The following is a 19,662-nucleotide window of genomic DNA, read 5'->3' as shown; positions in this document are numbered from 1 at the left end:
TGGACTAAGGCAATCCTTACCAGTCATAAACCAATGCTCAATCTGGCAAAATAAAACCCACCGTTTTTATTTGGCATGCCTGATGCAATCCTACATCGGATGACGTCTTCTCTTTTATATGCACTTAGACAGCACAGATTTATGAATCCTTCATTGCACTATCTCAGAGATTTGAGAAGGTCAAATATCCACCACCTGGGTTCTAAATGGAAACTAAGCTTTTCAACACGGAAGAAGGAGATTAAACCGACGAGGATGGGATTCGAACCCATGCATGCAGAGCACAATGGATTAGCAGTCCATCGCCTTAACCACTCGGCCACCTCGTCTACATGACAAACCTGAAATCCGGTGATATGATCTGATGAGGATTTTGACAAGTCTGTGCAATTGAGCTAAAGATTGTGTATCGGCCTCTGGCAAAATGGACCTTATCACATCTCCTACACTGGATAATGTCAAGAGTTAGACTAGCTCAAACCATATCAGAAATGAGCTAATGCTCAGGGTTTTTAATAACAGTATTTTTACTAAAGATTGAATGTCGTGTCTGTATTGAAGCCCTGAAAATTGGTTTATCCCAGATAGCATTTGCATTAGTTTGTCTCTAGACATCAGATGACACTGAAGATCAAATAAGGCCACTCTACCAGAAGCTGCTTTACTATCGGTCAGTAGGAAAAGAGGTGCTGTGGCTTAGTTGGTTAAAGTGCCTGTCTAGTAAACAGGAGATCCTGAGTTCGAATCTCAGCAGTGCCTTCTTTTCATAGTCCCGATATAGAAGTTTCGATTTTTAAAGGGCACCTTTCATAGTGAGAGACTAATGTCAAATTTGTCTTTCTCACATCTCTGAGATAGTTGAATGAAGGAATTATAAATATGTGCTGTCTAAGTGCTCAGAAGGAAGAAGATGTCATGCGATGTAGGATGGCACCAAGCATGCCAAATAAAAACAGTGGTTTTCTTTTGCCAGATTGAAATGCTTCCATGCGCATCTCTCCCTGCTAGAAAAGTTTGATAGCAGTCTTCTTGAACAGTGAAAGGGCAAGAAAACAACAAGAACAAAGATGGAAGTCAAAACCATGCATAAACAGCTCAATCCATAGACTGTATTGTTAATGCATCACCTGAACTTCACAGCCAACTTCTCTGCCCAAAAACGTAGAAACCAGACCATAAGATCTGAAGAGCATTTTGATGAGTCTTTGCTTTTTCACTGAAGATTTTAAGTTGGCCTCTAACGGAGTGGGCCTTATCTCTTCTCCTTCATTGTCTGGTGTCTGGAGTTGGACTAAGGCAATCCTTACCAGTCATAAACCAATGCTCAATCTGGCAAAATAAAACCCACCGTTTTTATTTGGCATGCCTGATGCAATCCTACATCGGATGACGTCTTCTCTTTTATATGCACTTAGACAGCACAGATTTATGAATCCTTCATTGCACTATCTCAGAGATTTGAGAAGGTCAAATATCCACCACCTGGGTTCTAAATGGAAACTAAGCTTTTCAACACGGAAGAAGGAGATTAAACCGACGAGGATGGGATTCGAACCCATGCATGCAGAGCACAATGGATTAGCAGTCCATCGCCTTAACCACTCGGCCACCTCGTCTACATGACAAACCTGAAATCCGGTGATATGATCTGATGAGGATTTTGACAAGTCTGTGCAATTGAGCTAAAGATTGTGTATCGGCCTCTGGCAAAATGGACCTTATCACATCTCCTACACTGGATAATGTCAAGAGTTAGACTAGCTCAAACCATATCAGAAATGAGCTAATGCTCAGGGTTTTTAATAACAGTATTTTTACTAAAGATTGAATGTCGTGTCTGTATTGAAGCCCTGAAAATTGGTTTATCCCAGATAGCATTTGCATTAGTTTGTCTCTAGACATCAGATGACACTGAAGATCAAATAAGGCCACTCTACCAGAAGCTGCTTTACTATCGGTCAGTAGGAAAAGAGGTGCTGTGGCTTAGTTGGTTAAAGTGCCTGTCTAGTAAACAGGAGATCCTGAGTTCGAATCTCAGCAGTGCCTTCTTTTCATAGTCCCGATATAGAAGTTTCGATTTTTAAAGGGCACCTTTCATAGTGAGAGACTAATGTCAAATTTGTCTTTCTCACATCTCTGAGATAGTTGAATGAAGGAATTATAAATATGTGCTGTCTAAGTGCTCAGAAGGAAGAAGATGTCATGCGATGTAGGATGGCACCAAGCATGCCAAATAAAAACAGTGGTTTTCTTTTGCCAGATTGAAATGCTTCCATGCGCATCTCTCCCTGCTAGAAAAGTTTGATAGCAGTCTTCTTGAACAGTGAAAGGGCAAGAAAACAACAAGAACAAAGATGGAAGTCAAAACCATGCATAAACAGCTCAATCCATAGACTGTATTGTTAATGCATCACCTGAACTTCACAGCCAACTTCTCTGCCCAAAAACGTAGAAACCAGACCATAAGATCTGAAGAGCATTTTGATGAGTCTTTGCTTTTTCACTGAAGATTTTAAGTTGGCCTCTAACGGAGTGGGCCTTATCTCTTCTCCTTCATTGTCTGGTGTCTGGAGTTGGACTAAGGCAATCCTTACCAGTCATAAACCAATGCTCAATCTGGCAAAATAAAACCCACCGTTTTTATTTGGCATGCCTGATGCAATCCTACATCGGATGACGTCTTCTCTTTTATATGCACTTAGACAGCACAGATTTATGAATCCTTCATTGCACTATCTCAGAGATTTGAGAAGGTCAAATATCCACCACCTGGGTTCTAAATGGAAACTAAGCTTTTCAACACGGAAGAAGGAGATTAAACCGACGAGGATGGGATTCGAACCCATGCATGCAGAGCACAATGGATTAGCAGTCCATCGCCTTAACCACTCGGCCACCTCGTCTACATGACAAACCTGAAATCCGGTGATATGATCTGATGAGGATTTTGACAAGTCTGTGCAATTGAGCTAAAGATTGTGTATCGGCCTCTGGCAAAATGGACCTTATCACATCTCCTACACTGGATAATGTCAAGAGTTAGACTAGCTCAAACCATATCAGAAATGAGCTAATGCTCAGGGTTTTTAATAACAGTATTTTTACTAAAGATTGAATGTCGTGTCTGTATTGAAGCCCTGAAAATTGGTTTATCCCAGATAGCATTTGCATTAGTTTGTCTCTAGACATCAGATGACACTGAAGATCAAATAAGGCCACTCTACCAGAAGCTGCTTTACTATCGGTCAGTAGGAAAAGAGGTGCTGTGGCTTAGTTGGTTAAAGTGCCTGTCTAGTAAACAGGAGATCCTGAGTTCGAATCTCAGCAGTGCCTTCTTTTCATAGTCCCGATATAGAAGTTTCGATTTTTAAAGGGCACCTTTCATAGTGAGAGACTAATGTCAAATTTGTCTTTCTCACATCTCTGAGATAGTTGAATGAAGGAATTATAAATATGTGCTGTCTAAGTGCTCAGAAGGAAGAAGATGTCATGCGATGTAGGATGGCACCAAGCATGCCAAATAAAAACAGTGGTTTTCTTTTGCCAGATTGAAATGCTTCCATGCGCATCTCTCCCTGCTAGAAAAGTTTGATAGCAGTCTTCTTGAACAGTGAAAGGGCAAGAAAACAACAAGAACAAAGATGGAAGTCAAAACCATGCATAAACAGCTCAATCCATAGACTGTATTGTTAATGCATCACCTGAACTTCACAGCCAACTTCTCTGCCCAAAAACGTAGAAACCAGACCATAAGATCTGAAGAGCATTTTGATGAGTCTTTGCTTTTTCACTGAAGATTTTAAGTTGGCCTCTAACGGAGTGGGCCTTATCTCTTCTCCTTCATTGTCTGGTGTCTGGAGTTGGACTAAGGCAATCCTTACCAGTCATAAACCAATGCTCAATCTGGCAAAATAAAACCCACCGTTTTTATTTGGCATGCCTGATGCAATCCTACATCGGATGACGTCTTCTCTTTTATATGCACTTAGACAGCACAGATTTATGAATCCTTCATTGCACTATCTCAGAGATTTGAGAAGGTCAAATATCCACCACCTGGGTTCTAAATGGAAACTAAGCTTTTCAACACGGAAGAAGGAGATTAAACCGACGAGGATGGGATTCGAACCCATGCATGCAGAGCACAATGGATTAGCAGTCCATCGCCTTAACCACTCGGCCACCTCGTCTACATGACAAACCTGAAATCCGGTGATATGATCTGATGAGGATTTTGACAAGTCTGTGCAATTGAGCTAAAGATTGTGTATCGGCCTCTGGCAAAATGGACCTTATCACATCTCCTACACTGGATAATGTCAAGAGTTAGACTAGCTCAAACCATATCAGAAATGAGCTAATGCTCAGGGTTTTTAATAACAGTATTTTTACTAAAGATTGAATGTCGTGTCTGTATTGAAGCCCTGAAAATTGGTTTATCCCAGATAGCATTTGCATTAGTTTGTCTCTAGACATCAGATGACACTGAAGATCAAATAAGGCCACTCTACCAGAAGCTGCTTTACTATCGGTCAGTAGGAAAAGAGGTGCTGTGGCTTAGTTGGTTAAAGTGCCTGTCTAGTAAACAGGAGATCCTGAGTTCGAATCTCAGCAGTGCCTTCTTTTCATAGTCCCGATATAGAAGTTTCGATTTTTAAAGGGCACCTTTCATAGTGAGAGACTAATGTCAAATTTGTCTTTCTCACATCTCTGAGATAGTTGAATGAAGGAATTATAAATATGTGCTGTCTAAGTGCTCAGAAGGAAGAAGATGTCATGCGATGTAGGATGGCACCAAGCATGCCAAATAAAAACAGTGGTTTTCTTTTGCCAGATTGAAATGCTTCCATGCGCATCTCTCCCTGCTAGAAAAGTTTGATAGCAGTCTTCTTGAACAGTGAAAGGGCAAGAAAACAACAAGAACAAAGATGGAAGTCAAAACCATGCATAAACAGCTCAATCCATAGACTGTATTGTTAATGCATCACCTGAACTTCACAGCCAACTTCTCTGCCCAAAAACGTAGAAACCAGACCATAAGATCTGAAGAGCATTTTGATGAGTCTTTGCTTTTTCACTGAAGATTTTAAGTTGGCCTCTAACGGAGTGGGCCTTATCTCTTCTCCTTCATTGTCTGGTGTCTGGAGTTGGACTAAGGCAATCCTTACCAGTCATAAACCAATGCTCAATCTGGCAAAATAAAACCCACTGTTTTTATTTGGCATGCCTGATGCAATCCTACATCGGATGACGTCTTCTCTTTTATATGCACTTAGACAGCACAGATTTATGAATCCTTCATTGCACTATCTCAGAGATTTGAGAAGGTCAAATATCCACCACCTGGGTTCTAAATGGAAACTAAGCTTTTCAACACGGAAGAAGGAGATTAAACCGACGAGGATGGGATTCGAACCCATGCATGCAGAGCACAATGGATTAGCAGTCCATCGCCTTAACCACTCGGCCACCTCGTCTACATGACAAACCTGAAATCCGGTGATATGATCTGATGAGGATTTTGACAAGTCTGTGCAATTGAGCTAAAGATTGTGTATCGGCCTCTGGCAAAATGGACCTTATCACATCTCCTACACTGGATAATGTCAAGAGTTAGACTAGCTCAAACCATATCAGAAATGAGCTAATGCTCAGGGTTTTTAATAACAGTATTTTTACTAAAGATTGAATGTCGTGTCTGTATTGAAGCCCTGAAAATTGGTTTATCCCAGATAGCATTTGCATTAGTTTGTCTCTAGACATCAGATGACACTGAAGATCAAATAAGGCCACTCTACCAGAAGCTGCTTTACTATCGGTCAGTAGGAAAAGAGGTGCTGTGGCTTAGTTGGTTAAAGTGCCTGTCTAGTAAACAGGAGATCCTGAGTTCGAATCTCAGCAGTGCCTTCTTTTCATAGTCCCGATATAGAAGTTTCGATTTTTAAAGGGCACCTTTCATAGTGAGAGACTAATGTCAAATTTGTCTTTCTCACATCTCTGAGATAGTTGAATGAAGGAATTATAAATATGTGCTGTCTAAGTGCTCAGAAGGAAGAAGATGTCATGCGATGTAGGATGGCACCAAGCATGCCAAATAAAAACAGTGGTTTTCTTTTGCCAGATTGAAATGCTTCCATGCGCATCTCTCCCTGCTAGAAAAGTTTGATAGCAGTCTTCTTGAACAGTGAAAGGGCAAGAAAACAACAAGAACAAAGATGGAAGTCAAAACCATGCATAAACAGCTCAATCCATAGACTGTATTGTTAATGCATCACCTGAACTTCACAGCCAACTTCTCTGCCCAAAAACGTAGAAACCAGACCATAAGATCTGAAGAGCATTTTGATGAGTCTTTGCTTTTTCACTGAAGATTTTAAGTTGGCCTCTAACGGAGTGGGCCTTATCTCTTCTCCTTCATTGTCTGGTGTCTGGAGTTGGACTAAGGCAATCCTTACCAGTCATAAACCAATGCTCAATCTGGCAAAATAAAACCCACCGTTTTTATTTGGCATGCCTGATGCAATCCTACATCGGATGACGTCTTCTCTTTTATATGCACTTAGACAGCACAGATTTATGAATCCTTCATTGCACTATCTCAGAGATTTGAGAAGGTCAAATATCCACCACCTGGGTTCTAAATGGAAACTAAGCTTTTCAACACGGAAGAAGGAGATTAAACCGACGAGGATGGGATTCGAACCCATGCATGCAGAGCACAATGGATTAGCAGTCCATCGCCTTAACCACTCGGCCACCTCGTCTACATGACAAACCTGAAATCCGGTGATATGATCTGATGAGGATTTTGACAAGTCTGTGCAATTGAGCTAAAGATTGTGTATCGGCCTCTGGCAAAATGGACCTTATCACATCTCCTACACTGGATAATGTCAAGAGTTAGACTAGCTCAAACCATATCAGAAATGAGCTAATGCTCAGGGTTTTTAATAACAGTATTTTTACTAAAGATTGAATGTCGTGTCTGTATTGAAGCCCTGAAAATTGGTTTATCCCAGATAGCATTTGCATTAGTTTGTCTCTAGACATCAGATGACACTGAAGATCAAATAAGGCCACTCTACCAGAAGCTGCTTTACTATCGGTCAGTAGGAAAAGAGGTGCTGTGGCTTAGTTGGTTAAAGTGCCTGTCTAGTAAACAGGAGATCCTGAGTTCGAATCTCAGCAGTGCCTTCTTTTCATAGTCCCGATATAGAAGTTTCGATTTTTAAAGGGCACCTTTCATAGTGAGAGACTAATGTCAAATTTGTCTTTCTCACATCTCTGAGATAGTTGAATGAAGGAATTATAAATATGTGCTGTCTAAGTGCTCAGAAGGAAGAAGATGTCATGCGATGTAGGATGGCACCAAGCATGCCAAATAAAAACAGTGGTTTTCTTTTGCCAGATTGAAATGCTTCCATGCGCATCTCTCCCTGCTAGAAAAGTTTGATAGCAGTCTTCTTGAACAGTGAAAGGGCAAGAAAACAACAAGAACAAAGATGGAAGTCAAAACCATGCATAAACAGCTCAATCCATAGACTGTATTGTTAATGCATCACCTGAACTTCACAGCCAACTTCTCTGCCCAAAAACGTAGAAACCAGACCATAAGATCTGAAGAGCATTTTGATGAGTCTTTGCTTTTTCACTGAAGATTTTAAGTTGACCTCTAACGGAGTGGGCCTTATCTCTTCTCCTTCATTGTCTGGTGTCTGGAGTTGGACTAAGGCAATCCTTACCAGTCATAAACCAATGCTCAATCTGGCAAAATAAAACCCACCGTTTTTATTTGGCATGCCTGATGCAATCCTACATCGGATGACGTCTTCTCTTTTATATGCACTTAGACAGCACAGATTTATGAATCCTTCATTGCACTATCTCAGAGATTTGAGAAGGTCAAATATCCACCACCTGGGTTCTAAATGGAAACTAAGCTTTTCAACACGGAAGAAGGAGATTAAACCGACGAGGATGGGATTCGAACCCATGCATGCAGAGCACAATGGATTAGCAGTCCATCGCCTTAACCACTCGGCCACCTCGTCTACATGACAAACCTGAAATCCGGTGATATGATCTGATGAGGATTTTGACAAGTCTGTGCAATTGAGCTAAAGATTGTGTATCGGCCTCTGGCAAAATGGACCTTATCACATCTCCTACACTGGATAATGTCAAGAGTTAGACTAGCTCAAACCATATCAGAAATGAGCTAATGCTCAGGGTTTTTAATAACAGTATTTTTACTAAAGATTGAATGTCGTGTCTGTATTGAAGCCCTGAAAATTGGTTTATCCCAGATAGCATTTGCATTAGTTTGTCTCTAGACATCAGATGACACTGAAGATCAAATAAGGCCACTCTACCAGAAGCTGCTTTACTATCGGTCAGTAGGAAAAGAGGTGCTGTGGCTTAGTTGGTTAAAGTGCCTGTCTAGTAAACAGGAGATCCTGAGTTCGAATCTCAGCAGTGCCTTCTTTTCATAGTCCCGATATAGAAGTTTCGATTTTTAAAGGGCACCTTTCATAGTGAGAGACTAATGTCAAATTTGTCTTTCTCACATCTCTGAGATAGTTGAATGAAGGAATTATAAATATGTGCTGTCTAAGTGCTCAGAAGGAAGAAGATGTCATGCGATGTAGGATGGCACCAAGCATGCCAAATAAAAACAGTGGTTTTCTTTTGCCAGATTGAAATGCTTCCATGCGCATCTCTCCCTGCTAGAAAAGTTTGATAGCAGTCTTCTTGAACAGTGAAAGGGCAAGAAAACAACAAGAACAAAGATGGAAGTCAAAACCATGCATAAACAGCTCAATCCATAGACTGTATTGTTAATGCATCACCTGAACTTCACAGCCAACTTCTCTGCCCAAAAACGTAGAAACCAGACCATAAGATCTGAAGAGCATTTTGATGAGTCTTTGCTTTTTCACTGAAGATTTTAAGTTGGCCTCTAACGGAGTGGGCCTTATCTCTTCTCCTTCATTGTCTGGTGTCTGGAGTTGGACTAAGGCAATCCTTACCAGTCATAAACCAATGCTCAATCTGGCAAAATAAAACCCACCGTTTTTATTTGGCATGCCTGATGCAATCCTACATCGGATGACGTCTTCTCTTTTATATGCACTTAGACAGCACAGATTTATGAATCCTTCATTGCACTATCTCAGAGATTTGAGAAGGTCAAATATCCACCACCTGGGTTCTAAATGGAAACTAAGCTTTTCAACACGGAAGAAGGAGATTAAACCGACGAGGATGGGATTCGAACCCATGCATGCAGAGCACAATGGATTAGCAGTCCATCGCCTTAACCACTCGGCCACCTCGTCTACATGACAAACCTGAAATCCGGTGATATGATCTGATGAGGATTTTGACAAGTCTGTGCAATTGAGCTAAAGATTGTGTATCGGCCTCTGGCAAAATGGACCTTATCACATCTCCTACACTGGATAATGTCAAGAGTTAGACTAGCTCAAACCATATCAGAAATGAGCTAATGCTCAGGGTTTTTAATAACAGTATTTTTACTAAAGATTGAATGTCGTGTCTGTATTGAAGCCCTGAAAATTGGTTTATCCCAGATAGCATTTGCATTAGTTTGTCTCTAGACATCAGATGACACTGAAGATCAAATAAGGCCACTCTACCAGAAGCTGCTTTACTATCGGTCAGTAGGAAAAGAGGTGCTGTGGCTTAGTTGGTTAAAGTGCCTGTCTAGTAAACAGGAGATCCTGAGTTCGAATCTCAGCAGTGCCTTCTTTTCATAGTCCCGATATAGAAGTTTCGATTTTTAAAGGGCACCTTTCATAGTGAGAGACTAATGTCAAATTTGTCTTTCTCACATCTCTGAGATAGTTGAATGAAGGAATTATAAATATGTGCTGTCTAAGTGCTCAGAAGGAAGAAGATGTCATGCGATGTAGGATGGCACCAAGCATGCCAAATAAAAACAGTGGTTTTCTTTTGCCAGATTGAAATGCTTCCATGCGCATCTCTCCCTGCTAGAAAAGTTTGATAGCAGTCTTCTTGAACAGTGAAAGGGCAAGAAAACAACAAGAACAAAGATGGAAGTCAAAACCATGCATAAACAGCTCAATCCATAGACTGTATTGTTAATGCATCACCTGAACTTCACAGCCAACTTCTCTGCCCAAAAACGTAGAAACCAGACCATAAGATCTGAAGAGCATTTTGATGAGTCTTTGCTTTTTCACTGAAGATTTTAAGTTGACCTCTAACGGAGTGGGCCTTATCTCTTCTCCTTCATTGTCTGGTGTCTGGAGTTGGACTAAGGCAATCCTTACCAGTCATAAACCAATGGTCAATCTGGCAAAATAAAACCCACCGTTTTTATTTGGCATGCCTGATGCAATCCTACATCGGATGACGTCTTCTCTTTTATATGCACTTAGACAGCACAGATTTATGAATCCTTCATTGCACTATCTCAGAGATTTGAGAAGGTCAAATATCCACCACCTGGGTTCTAAATGGAAACTAAGCTTTTCAACACGGAAGAAGGAGATTAAACCGACGAGGATGGGATTCGAACCCATGCATGCAGAGCACAATGGATTAACAGTCCATCGCCTTAACCACTCGGCCACCTCGTCTACATGACAAACCTGAAATCCGGTGATATGATCTGATGAGGATTTTGACAAGTCTGTGCAATTGAGCTAAAGATTGTGTATCGGCCTCTGGCAAAATGGACCTTATCACATCTCCTACACTGGATAATGTCAAGAGTTAGACTAGCTCAAACCATATCAGAAATGAGCTAATGCTCAGGGTTTTTAATAACAGTATTTTTACTAAAGATTGAATGTCGTGTCTGTATTGAAGCCCTGAAAATTGGTTTATCCCAGATAGCATTTGCATTAGTTTGTCTCTAGACATCAGATGACACTGAAGATCAAATAAGGCCACTCTACCAGAAGCTGCTTTACTATCGGTCAGTAGGAAAAGAGGTGCTGTGGCTTAGTTGGTTAAAGTGCCTGTCTAGTAAACAGGAGATCCTGAGTTCGAATCTCAGCAGTGCCTTCTTTTCATAGTCCCGATATAGAAGTTTCGATTTTTAAAGGGCACCTTTCATAGTGAGAGACTAATGTCAAATTTGTCTTTCTCACATCTCTGAGATAGTTGAATGAAGGAATTATAAATATGTGCTGTCTAAGTGCTCAGAAGGAAGAAGATGTCATGCGATGTAGGATGGCACCAAGCATGCCAAATAAAAACAGTGGTTTTCTTTTGCCAGATTGAAATGCTTCCATGCGCATCTCTCCCTGCTAGAAAAGTTTGATAGCAGTCTTCTTGAACAGTGAAAGGGCAAGAAAACAACAAGAACAAAGATGGAAGTCAAAACCATGCATAAACAGCTCAATCCATAGACTGTATTGTTAATGCATCACCTGAACTTCACAGCCAACTTCTCTGCCCAAAAACGTAGAAACCAGACCATAAGATCTGAAGAGCATTTTGATGAGTCTTTGCTTTTTCACTGAAGATTTTAAGTTGGCCTCTAACGGAGTGGGCCTTATCTCTTCTCCTTCATTGTCTGGTGTCTGGAGTTGGACTAAGGCAATCCTTACCAGTCATAAACCAATGCTCAATCTGGCAAAATAAAACCCACCGTTTTTATTTGGCATGCCTGATGCAATCCTACATCGGATGACGTCTTCTCTTTTATATGCACTTAGACAGCACAGATTTATGAATCCTTCATTGCACTATCTCAGAGATTTGAGAAGGTCAAATATCCACCACCTGGGTTCTAAATGGAAACTAAGCTTTTCAACACGGAAGAAGGAGATTACACCGACGAGGACGGGATTCGAACCCATGCATGCAGAGCACAATGGATTAGCAGTCCATCGCCTTAACCACTCGGCCACCTCGTCTACATGACAAACCTGAAATCCGGTGATATGATCTGATGAGGATTTTGACAAGTCTGTGCAATTGAGCTAAAGATTGTGTATCGGCCTCTGGCAAAATGGACCTTATCACATCTCCTACACTGGATAATGTCAAGAGTTAGACTAGCTCAAACCATATCAGAAATGAGCTAATGCTCAGGGTTTTTAATAACAGTATTTTTACTAAAGATTGAATGTCGTGTCTGTATTGAAGCCCTGAAAATTGGTTTATCCCAGATAGCATTTGCACTAGTTTGTCTCTAGACATCAGATGACACTGAAGATCAAATAAGGCCACTCTACCAGAAGCTGCTTTACTATCGGTCAGTAGGAAAAGAGGTGCTGTGGCTTAGTTGGTGAAAGTGCCTGTCTAGTAAACAGGAGATCCTGAGTTCGAATCTCAGCAGTGCCTTCTTTTCATAGTCCCGATATAGAAGTTTCGATTTTTAAAGGGCACCTTTCATAGTGAGAGACTAATGTCAAATTTGTCTTTCTCACATCTCTGAGATAGTTGAATGAAGGAATTATAAATATGTGCTGTCTAAGTGCTCAGAAGGAAGAAGATGTCATGCGATGTAGGATGGCACCAAGCATGCCAAATAAAAACAGTGGTTTTCTTTTGCCAGATTGAAATGCTTCCATGCGCATCTCTCCCTGCTAGAAAAGTTTGATAGCAGTCTTCTTGAACAGTGAAAGGGCAAGAAAACAACAAGAACAAAGATGGAAGTCAAAACCATGCATAAACAGCTCAATCCATAGACTGTATTGTTAATGCATCACCTGAACTTCACAGCCAACTTCTCTGCCCAAAAACGTAGAAACCAGACCATAAGATCTGAAGAGCATTTTGATGAGTCTTTGCTTTTTCACTGAAGATTTTAAGTTGGCCTCTAACGGAGTGGGCCTTATCTCTTCTCCTTCATTGTCTGGTGTCTGGAGTTGGAGTAAGGCAATCCTTACCAGTCATAAACCAATGCTCAATCTGGCAAAATAAAACCCACCGTTTTTATTTGGCATGCCTGATGCAATCCTACATCGGATGACGTCTTCTCTTTTATATGCACTTAGACAGCACAGATTTATGAATCCTTCATTGCACTATCTCAGAGATTTGAGAAGGTCAAATATCCACCACCTGGGTTCTAAATGGAAACTAAGCTTTTCAACACGGAAGAAGGAGATTAAACCGACGAGGACGGGATTCGAACCCATGCATGCAGAGCACAATGGATTAGCAGTCCATCGCCTTAACCACTCGGCCACCTCGTCTACATGACAAACCTGAAATCAGGTGATATGATCTGATGAGGATTTTGACAAGTCTGTGCAATTTAGCTAAAGATTGTGTATCGGCCTCTGGCAAAATGGACCTTATCACATCTCCTACACTGGATAATGTCAAGAGTTAGACTAGCTCAAACCATATCAGAAATGAGCTAATGCTCAGGGTTTTTAATAACAGTATTTTTACTAAAGATTGAATGTCGTGTCTGTATTGAAGCCCTGAAAATTGGTTTATCCCAGATAGCATTCGCATTAGTTTGTCTCTAGACATCAGATGACACTGAAAATCAAATAAGGCCACTCTACCAGAAGCTGCTTTACTATCGGTCAGTAGGAAAAGAGGTGCTGTGGCTTAGTTGGTTAAAGTGCCTGTCTAGTAAACAGGAGATCCTGAGTTCGAATCTCAGCAGTGCCTTCTTTTCATAGTCCCGATATAGAAGTTTCGATTTTTAAAGGGCACCTTTCATAGTGAGAGACTAATGTCAAATTTGTCTTTCTCACATCTCTGAGATAGTTGAATGAAGGAATTATAAATATGTGCTGTCTAAGTGCTCAGAAGGAAGAAGATGTCATGCGATGTAGGATGGCACCAAGCATGCCAAATAAAAACAGTGGTTTTCTTTTGCCAGATTGAAATGCTTCCATGCGCATCTCTCCCTGCTAGAAAAGTTTGATAGCAGTCTTCTTGAACAGTGAAAGGGCAAGAAAACAACAAGAACAAAGATGGAAGTCAAAACCATGCATAAACAGCTCAATCCATAGACTGTATTGTTAATGCATCACCTGAACTTCACAGCCAACTTCTCTGCCCAAAAACGTAGAAACCAGACCATAAGATCTGAAGAGCATTTTGATGAGTCTTTGCTTTTTCACTGAAGATTTTAAGTTGGCCTCTAACGGAGTGGGCCTTATCTCTTCTCCTTCATTGTCTGGTGTCTGGAGTTGGACTAAGGCAATCCTTACCAGTCATAAACCAATGCTCAATCTGGCAAAATAAAACCCACCGTTTTTATTTGGCATGCCTGACGCAATCCTACATCGGATGACGTCTTCTCTTTTATATGCACTTAGACAGCACAGATTTATGAATCCTTCATTGCACTATCTCAGAGATTTGAGAAGGTCAAATATCCACCACCTGGGTTCTAAATGGAAACTAAGCTTTTCAACACGGATGAAGGAGATTAAACCGACGAGGATGGGATTCGAACCCATGCATGCAGAGCACAATGGATAAGCAGTCCATCGCCTTAACCACTCGGCCACCTCGTCTACATCATAAACCTGAAATCAGGTGATATGATCTGATGAGGATTTTGACAAGTCTGTGCAATTGAGCTAAAGATTGTGTATCGGCCTCTGGCAAAATGGACCTTATCACATCTCCTACACTGGATAATGTCAAGAGTTCGACTAGCTCAAACCATATCAGAAATGAGCTAATGCTCAGGGTTTTTAATAACAGTATTTTTACTAAAGATTGAATGTCGTGTCTGTATTGAAGCCCTGAAAATTGGTTTATCCCAGATAGCATTTGCATTAGTTTGTCTCTAGACATCAGATGACACTGAAGATCAAATAAGGCCACTCTACCAGAAGCTGCTTTACTATCGGTGAGTAGGAAAAGAGGTGCTGTGGCTTAGTTGGTTAAAGTGCCTGTCTAGTAAACAGGAGATCCTGAGTTCGAATCTCAGCAGTGCCTTCTTTTCATAGTCCCGATATAGAAGTTTCGATTTTTAAAGGGCACCTTTCATAGTGAGAGACTAATGTCAAATTTGTCTTTCTCACATCTCTGAGATAGTTGAATGAAGGAATTATAAATATGTGCTGTCTAAGTGCTCAGAAGGAAGAAGATGTCATGCGATGTAGGATGGCACCAAGCATGCCAAATAAAAACAGTGGTTTTCTTTTGCCAGATTGAAATGCTTCCATGCGCATCTCTCCCTGCTAGAAAAGTTTGATAGCAGTCTTCTTGAACAGTGAAAGGGCAAGAAAACAACAAGAACAAAGATGGAAGTCAAAACCATGCATAAACAGCTCAATCCATAGACTGTATTGTTAATGCATCACCTGAACTTCACAGCCAACTTCTCTGCCCAAAAACGTAGAAACCAGACCATAAGATCTGAAGAGCATTTTGATGAGTCTTTGCTTTTTCACTGAAGATTTTAAGTTGGCCTCTAACGGAGTGGGCCTTATCTCTTCTCCTTCATTGTCTGGTGTCTGGAGTTGGACTAAGGCAATCCTTACCAGTCATAAACCAATGCTCAATCTGGCAAAATAAAACCCACCGTTTTTATTTGGCATGCCTGATGCAATCCTACATCGGATGACGTCTTCTCTTTTATATGCACTTAGACAGCACAGATTTATGAATCCTTCATTGCACTATCTCAGAGATTTGAGAAGGTCAAATATCCACCACCTGGGTGCTAAATGGAAACTAAGCTTTTCAACACGGAAGAAGGAGATTAAACCGACGAGGATGGGATTCGAACCCATGCATGCAGAGCACAATGGATAAGCAGTCCATCGCCTTAACCACTCGGCCACCTCGTCTACATCATAAACCTGAAATCAGGTGATATGATCTGATGAGGATTTTGACAAGTCTGTGCAATTGAGCTAAAGATTGTGTATCGGCCTCTGGCAAAATGGACCTTATCACATCTCCTACACTGGATAATGTCAAGAGTTCGACTAGCTCAAACCATATCAGAAATGAGCTAATGCTCAGGGTTTTTAATAACAGTATTTTTACTAAAGATTGAATGTCGTGTCTGTATTGAAGCCCTGAAAATTGGTTTATCCCAGATAGCATTTGCATTAGTTTGTCTCTAGACATCAGATGACACTGAAGATCAAATAAGGCCACTCTACCAGAAGCTGCTTTACTATCGGTGAGTAGGAAAAGAGGTGCTGTGGCTTAGTTGGTTAAAGTGCCTGTCTAGTAAACAGGAGATCCTGAGTTCGAATCTCAGCAGTGCCTTCTTTTCATAGTCCCGATATAGAAGTTTCGATTTTTAAAGGGCACCTTTCATAGTGAGAGACTAATGTCAAATTTGTCTTTCTCACATCTCTGAGATAGTTGAATGAAGGAATTATAAATATGTGCTGTCTAAGTGCTCAGAAGGAAGAAGATGTCATGCGATGTAGGATGGCACCAAGCATGCCAAATAAAAACAGTGGTTTTCTTTTGCCAGATTGAAATGCTTCCATGCGCATCTCTCCCTGCTAGAAAAGTTTGATAGCAGTCTTCTTGAACAGTGAAAGGGCAAGAAAACAACAAGAACAAAGATGGAAGTCAAAACCATGCATAAACAGCTCAATCCATAGACTGTATTGTTAATGCATCACCTGAACTTCACAGCCAACTTCTCTGCCCAAAAACGTAGAAACCAGACCATAAGATCTGAAGAGCATTTTGATGAGTCTTTGCTTTTTCACTGAAGATTTTAAGTTGGCCTCTAACGGAGTGGGCCTTATCTCTTCTCCTTCATTGTCTGGTGTCTGGAGTTGGACTAAGGCAATCCTTACCAGTCATAAACCAATGCTCAATCTGGCAAAATAAAACCCACCGTTTTTATTTGGCATGCCTGATGCAATCCTACATCGGATGACGTCTTCTCTTTTATATGCACTTAGACAGCACAGATTTATGAATCCTTCATTGCACTATCTCAGAGATTTGAGAAGGTCAAATATCCACCACCTGGGTTCTAAATGGAAACTAAGCTTTTCAACACGGAAGAAGGAGATTAAACCGACGAGGATGGGATTCGAACCCATGCATGCAGAGCACAATGGATTAGCAGTCCATCGCCTTAACCACTCGGCCACCTCGTCTACATCACAAACCTGAAATCAGGTGATATGATCTGATGAGGATTTTGACAAGTCTGTGCAATTGAGCTAAAGATTGTGTATCGGCCTCTGGCAAAATGGACCTTATCACATCTCCTACACTGGATAATGTCAAGAGTTCGACTAGCTCAAACCATATCAGAAATGAGCTAATGCTCAGGGTTTTTAATAACAGTATTTTTACTAAAGATTGAATGTCGTGTCTGTATTGAAGCCCTGAAAATTGGTTTATCCCAGATAGCATTTGCATTAGTTTGTCTCTAGACATCAGATGACACTGAAGATCAAATAAGGCCACTCTACCAGAAGCTGCTTTACTATCGGTGAGTAGGAAAAGAGGTGCTGTGGCTTAGTTGGTTAAAGTGCCTGTCTAGTAAACAGGAGATCCTGAGTTCGAATCTCAGCAGTGCCTTCTTTTCATAGTCCCGATATAGAAGTTTCGATTTTTAAAGGGCACCTTTCATAGTGAGAGACTAATGTCAAATTTGTCTTTCTCACATCTCTGAGATAGTTGAATGAAGGAATTATAAATATGTGCTGTCTAAGTGCTCAGAAGGAAGAAGATGTCATGCGATGTAGGATGGCACCAAGCATGCCAAATAAAAACAGTGGTTTTCTTTTGCCAGATTGAAATGCTTCCATGCGCATCTCTCCCTGCTAGAAAAGTTTGATAGCAGTCTTCTTGAACAGTGAAAGGGCAAGAAAACAACAAGAACAAAGATGGAAGTCAAAACCATGCATAAACAGCTCAATCCATAGACTGTATTGTTAATGCATCACCTGAACTTCACAGCCAACTTCTCTGCCCAAAAACGTAGAAACCAGACCATAAGATCTGAAGAGCATTTTGATGAGTCTTTGCTTTTTCACTGAAGATTTTAAGTTGGCCTCTAACGGAGTGGGCCTTATCTCTTCTCCTTCATTGTCTGGTGTCTGGAGTTGGACTAAGGCAATCCTTACCAGTCATAAACCAATGCTCAATCTGGCAAAATAAAACCCACCGTTTTTATTTGGCATGCCTGATGCAATCCTACATCGGATGACGTCTTCTCTTTTATATGCACTTAGACAGCACAGATTTATGAATCCTTCATTGCACTATCTCAGAGATTTGAGAAGGTCAAATATCCACCACCTGGGTGCTAAATGGAAACTAAGCTTTTCAACACGGAAGAAGGAGATTAAACCGACGAGGATGGGATTCGAACCCATGCATGCAGAGCACAATGGATAAGCAGTCCATCGCCTTAACCACTCGGCCACCTCGTCTACATCATAAACCTGAAATCAGGTGATATGATCTGATGAGGATTTTGACAAGTCTGTGCAATTGAGCTAAAGATTGTGTATCGGCCTCTGGCAAAATGGACCTTATCACATCTCCTACACTGGATAATGTCAAGAGTTCGACTAGCTCAAACCATATCAGAAATGAGCTAATGCTCAGGGTTTTTAATAACAGTATTTTTACTAAAGATTGAATGTCGTGTCTGTATTGAAGCCCTGAAAATTGGTTTATCCCAGATAGCATTTGCATTAGTTTGTCTCTAGACATCAGATGACACTGAAGATCAAATAAGGCCACTCTACCAGAAGCTGCTTTACTATCGGTGAGTAGGAAAAGAGGTGCTGTGGCTTAGTTGGTTAAAGTGCCTGTCTAGTAAACAGGAGATCCTGAGTTCGAATCTCAGCAGTGCCTTCTTTTCATAGTCCCGATATAGAAGTTTCGATTTTTAAAGGGCACCTTTCATAGTGAGAGACTAATGTCAAATTTGTCTTTCTCACATCTCTGAGATAGTTGAATGAAGGAATTATAAATATGTGCTGTCTAAGTGCTCAGAAGGAAGAAGATGTCATGCGATGTAGGATGGCACCAAGCATGCCAAATAAAAACAGTGGTTTTCTTTTGCCAGATTGAAATGCTTCCATGCGCATCTCTCCCTGCTAGAAAAGTTTGATAGCAGTCTTCTTGAACAGTGAAAGGGCAAGAAAACAACAAGAACAAAGATGGAAGTCAAAACCATGCATAAACAGCTCAATCCATAGACTGTATTGTTAATGCATCACCTGAACTTCACAGCCAACTTCTCTGCCCAAAAACGTAGAAACCAGACCATAAGATCTGAAGAGCATTTTGATGAGTCTTTGCTTTTTCACTGAAGATTTTAAGTTGGCCTCTAACGGAGTGGGCCTTATCTCTTCTCCTTCATTGTCTGGTGTCTGGAGTTGGACTAAGGCAATCCTTACCAGTCATAAACCAATGCTCAATCTGGCAAAATAAAACCCACCGTTTTTATTTGGCATGCCTGATGCAATCCTACATCGGATGACGTCTTCTCTTTTATATGCACTTAGACAGCACAGATTTATGAATCCTTCATTGCACTATCTCAGAGATTTGAGAAGGTCAAATATCCACCACCTGGGTGCTAAATGGAAACTAAGCTTTTCAACACGGAAGAAGGAGATTAAACCGACGAGGATGGGATTCGAACCCATGCATGCAGAGCACAATGGATAAGCAGTCCATTGCCTTAACCACTCGGCCACCTCGTCTACATCATAAACCTGAAATCAGGTGATA

At 40.9% G+C, this 19,662-nt stretch overlaps 16 non-coding genes across 16 annotated transcripts; 15 read left to right on the top strand and 1 right to left on the bottom strand.

Moving 5' to 3' along the window:
• The first annotated feature begins 685 nt into the window (after positions 1-685).
• Positions 686-759, top strand: TRNAT-AGU (transfer RNA threonine (anticodon AGU)). The gene has a single exon. It is a non-coding gene; the product is annotated as a tRNA-Thr (tRNA).
• A 1,213-nt stretch (positions 760-1,972) lies between these two features.
• TRNAT-AGU (transfer RNA threonine (anticodon AGU)) lies at positions 1,973-2,046 on the top strand. The gene has a single exon. It is a non-coding gene; the product is annotated as a tRNA-Thr (tRNA).
• Positions 2,047-3,259: 1,213 nt separating this feature from the next.
• TRNAT-AGU (transfer RNA threonine (anticodon AGU)) lies at positions 3,260-3,333 on the top strand. Its single transcript has one exon. It is a non-coding gene; the product is annotated as a tRNA-Thr (tRNA).
• A 1,213-nt stretch (positions 3,334-4,546) lies between these two features.
• TRNAT-AGU (transfer RNA threonine (anticodon AGU)) lies at positions 4,547-4,620 on the top strand. Its single transcript has one exon. It is a non-coding gene; the product is annotated as a tRNA-Thr (tRNA).
• A 1,213-nt stretch (positions 4,621-5,833) lies between these two features.
• Positions 5,834-5,907, top strand: TRNAT-AGU (transfer RNA threonine (anticodon AGU)). Its single transcript has one exon. It is a non-coding gene; the product is annotated as a tRNA-Thr (tRNA).
• A 1,213-nt stretch (positions 5,908-7,120) lies between these two features.
• On the top strand, positions 7,121-7,194 carry TRNAT-AGU (transfer RNA threonine (anticodon AGU)). The gene has a single exon. It is a non-coding gene; the product is annotated as a tRNA-Thr (tRNA).
• Positions 7,195-8,407: 1,213 nt separating this feature from the next.
• Positions 8,408-8,481, top strand: TRNAT-AGU (transfer RNA threonine (anticodon AGU)). The gene has a single exon. It is a non-coding gene; the product is annotated as a tRNA-Thr (tRNA).
• A 1,213-nt stretch (positions 8,482-9,694) lies between these two features.
• Positions 9,695-9,768, top strand: TRNAT-AGU (transfer RNA threonine (anticodon AGU)). Its single transcript has one exon. It is a non-coding gene; the product is annotated as a tRNA-Thr (tRNA).
• A 775-nt stretch (positions 9,769-10,543) lies between these two features.
• TRNAN-GUU (transfer RNA asparagine (anticodon GUU)) lies at positions 10,544-10,625 on the bottom strand. The gene has a single exon. It is a non-coding gene; the product is annotated as a tRNA-Asn (tRNA).
• A 356-nt stretch (positions 10,626-10,981) lies between these two features.
• TRNAT-AGU (transfer RNA threonine (anticodon AGU)) lies at positions 10,982-11,055 on the top strand. The gene has a single exon. It is a non-coding gene; the product is annotated as a tRNA-Thr (tRNA).
• A 1,213-nt stretch (positions 11,056-12,268) lies between these two features.
• TRNAT-AGU (transfer RNA threonine (anticodon AGU)) lies at positions 12,269-12,342 on the top strand. The gene has a single exon. It is a non-coding gene; the product is annotated as a tRNA-Thr (tRNA).
• Positions 12,343-13,555: 1,213 nt separating this feature from the next.
• On the top strand, positions 13,556-13,629 carry TRNAT-AGU (transfer RNA threonine (anticodon AGU)). The gene has a single exon. It is a non-coding gene; the product is annotated as a tRNA-Thr (tRNA).
• Positions 13,630-14,842: 1,213 nt separating this feature from the next.
• Positions 14,843-14,916, top strand: TRNAT-AGU (transfer RNA threonine (anticodon AGU)). Its single transcript has one exon. It is a non-coding gene; the product is annotated as a tRNA-Thr (tRNA).
• Positions 14,917-16,129: 1,213 nt separating this feature from the next.
• Positions 16,130-16,203, top strand: TRNAT-AGU (transfer RNA threonine (anticodon AGU)). The gene has a single exon. It is a non-coding gene; the product is annotated as a tRNA-Thr (tRNA).
• A 1,213-nt stretch (positions 16,204-17,416) lies between these two features.
• TRNAT-AGU (transfer RNA threonine (anticodon AGU)) lies at positions 17,417-17,490 on the top strand. Its single transcript has one exon. It is a non-coding gene; the product is annotated as a tRNA-Thr (tRNA).
• Positions 17,491-18,703: 1,213 nt separating this feature from the next.
• Positions 18,704-18,777, top strand: TRNAT-AGU (transfer RNA threonine (anticodon AGU)). Its single transcript has one exon. It is a non-coding gene; the product is annotated as a tRNA-Thr (tRNA).
• Positions 18,778-19,662: the final 885 nt, after the last annotated feature.

Source organism: Anomaloglossus baeobatrachus, chromosome 7, assembly GCF_048569485.1.
Source record: "Anomaloglossus baeobatrachus isolate aAnoBae1 chromosome 7, aAnoBae1.hap1, whole genome shotgun sequence".
Classification (NCBI taxonomy): domain Eukaryota; kingdom Metazoa; phylum Chordata; class Amphibia; order Anura; family Aromobatidae; genus Anomaloglossus; species Anomaloglossus baeobatrachus.
This window is presented reverse-complemented; position numbering and strand designations above follow the sequence as displayed.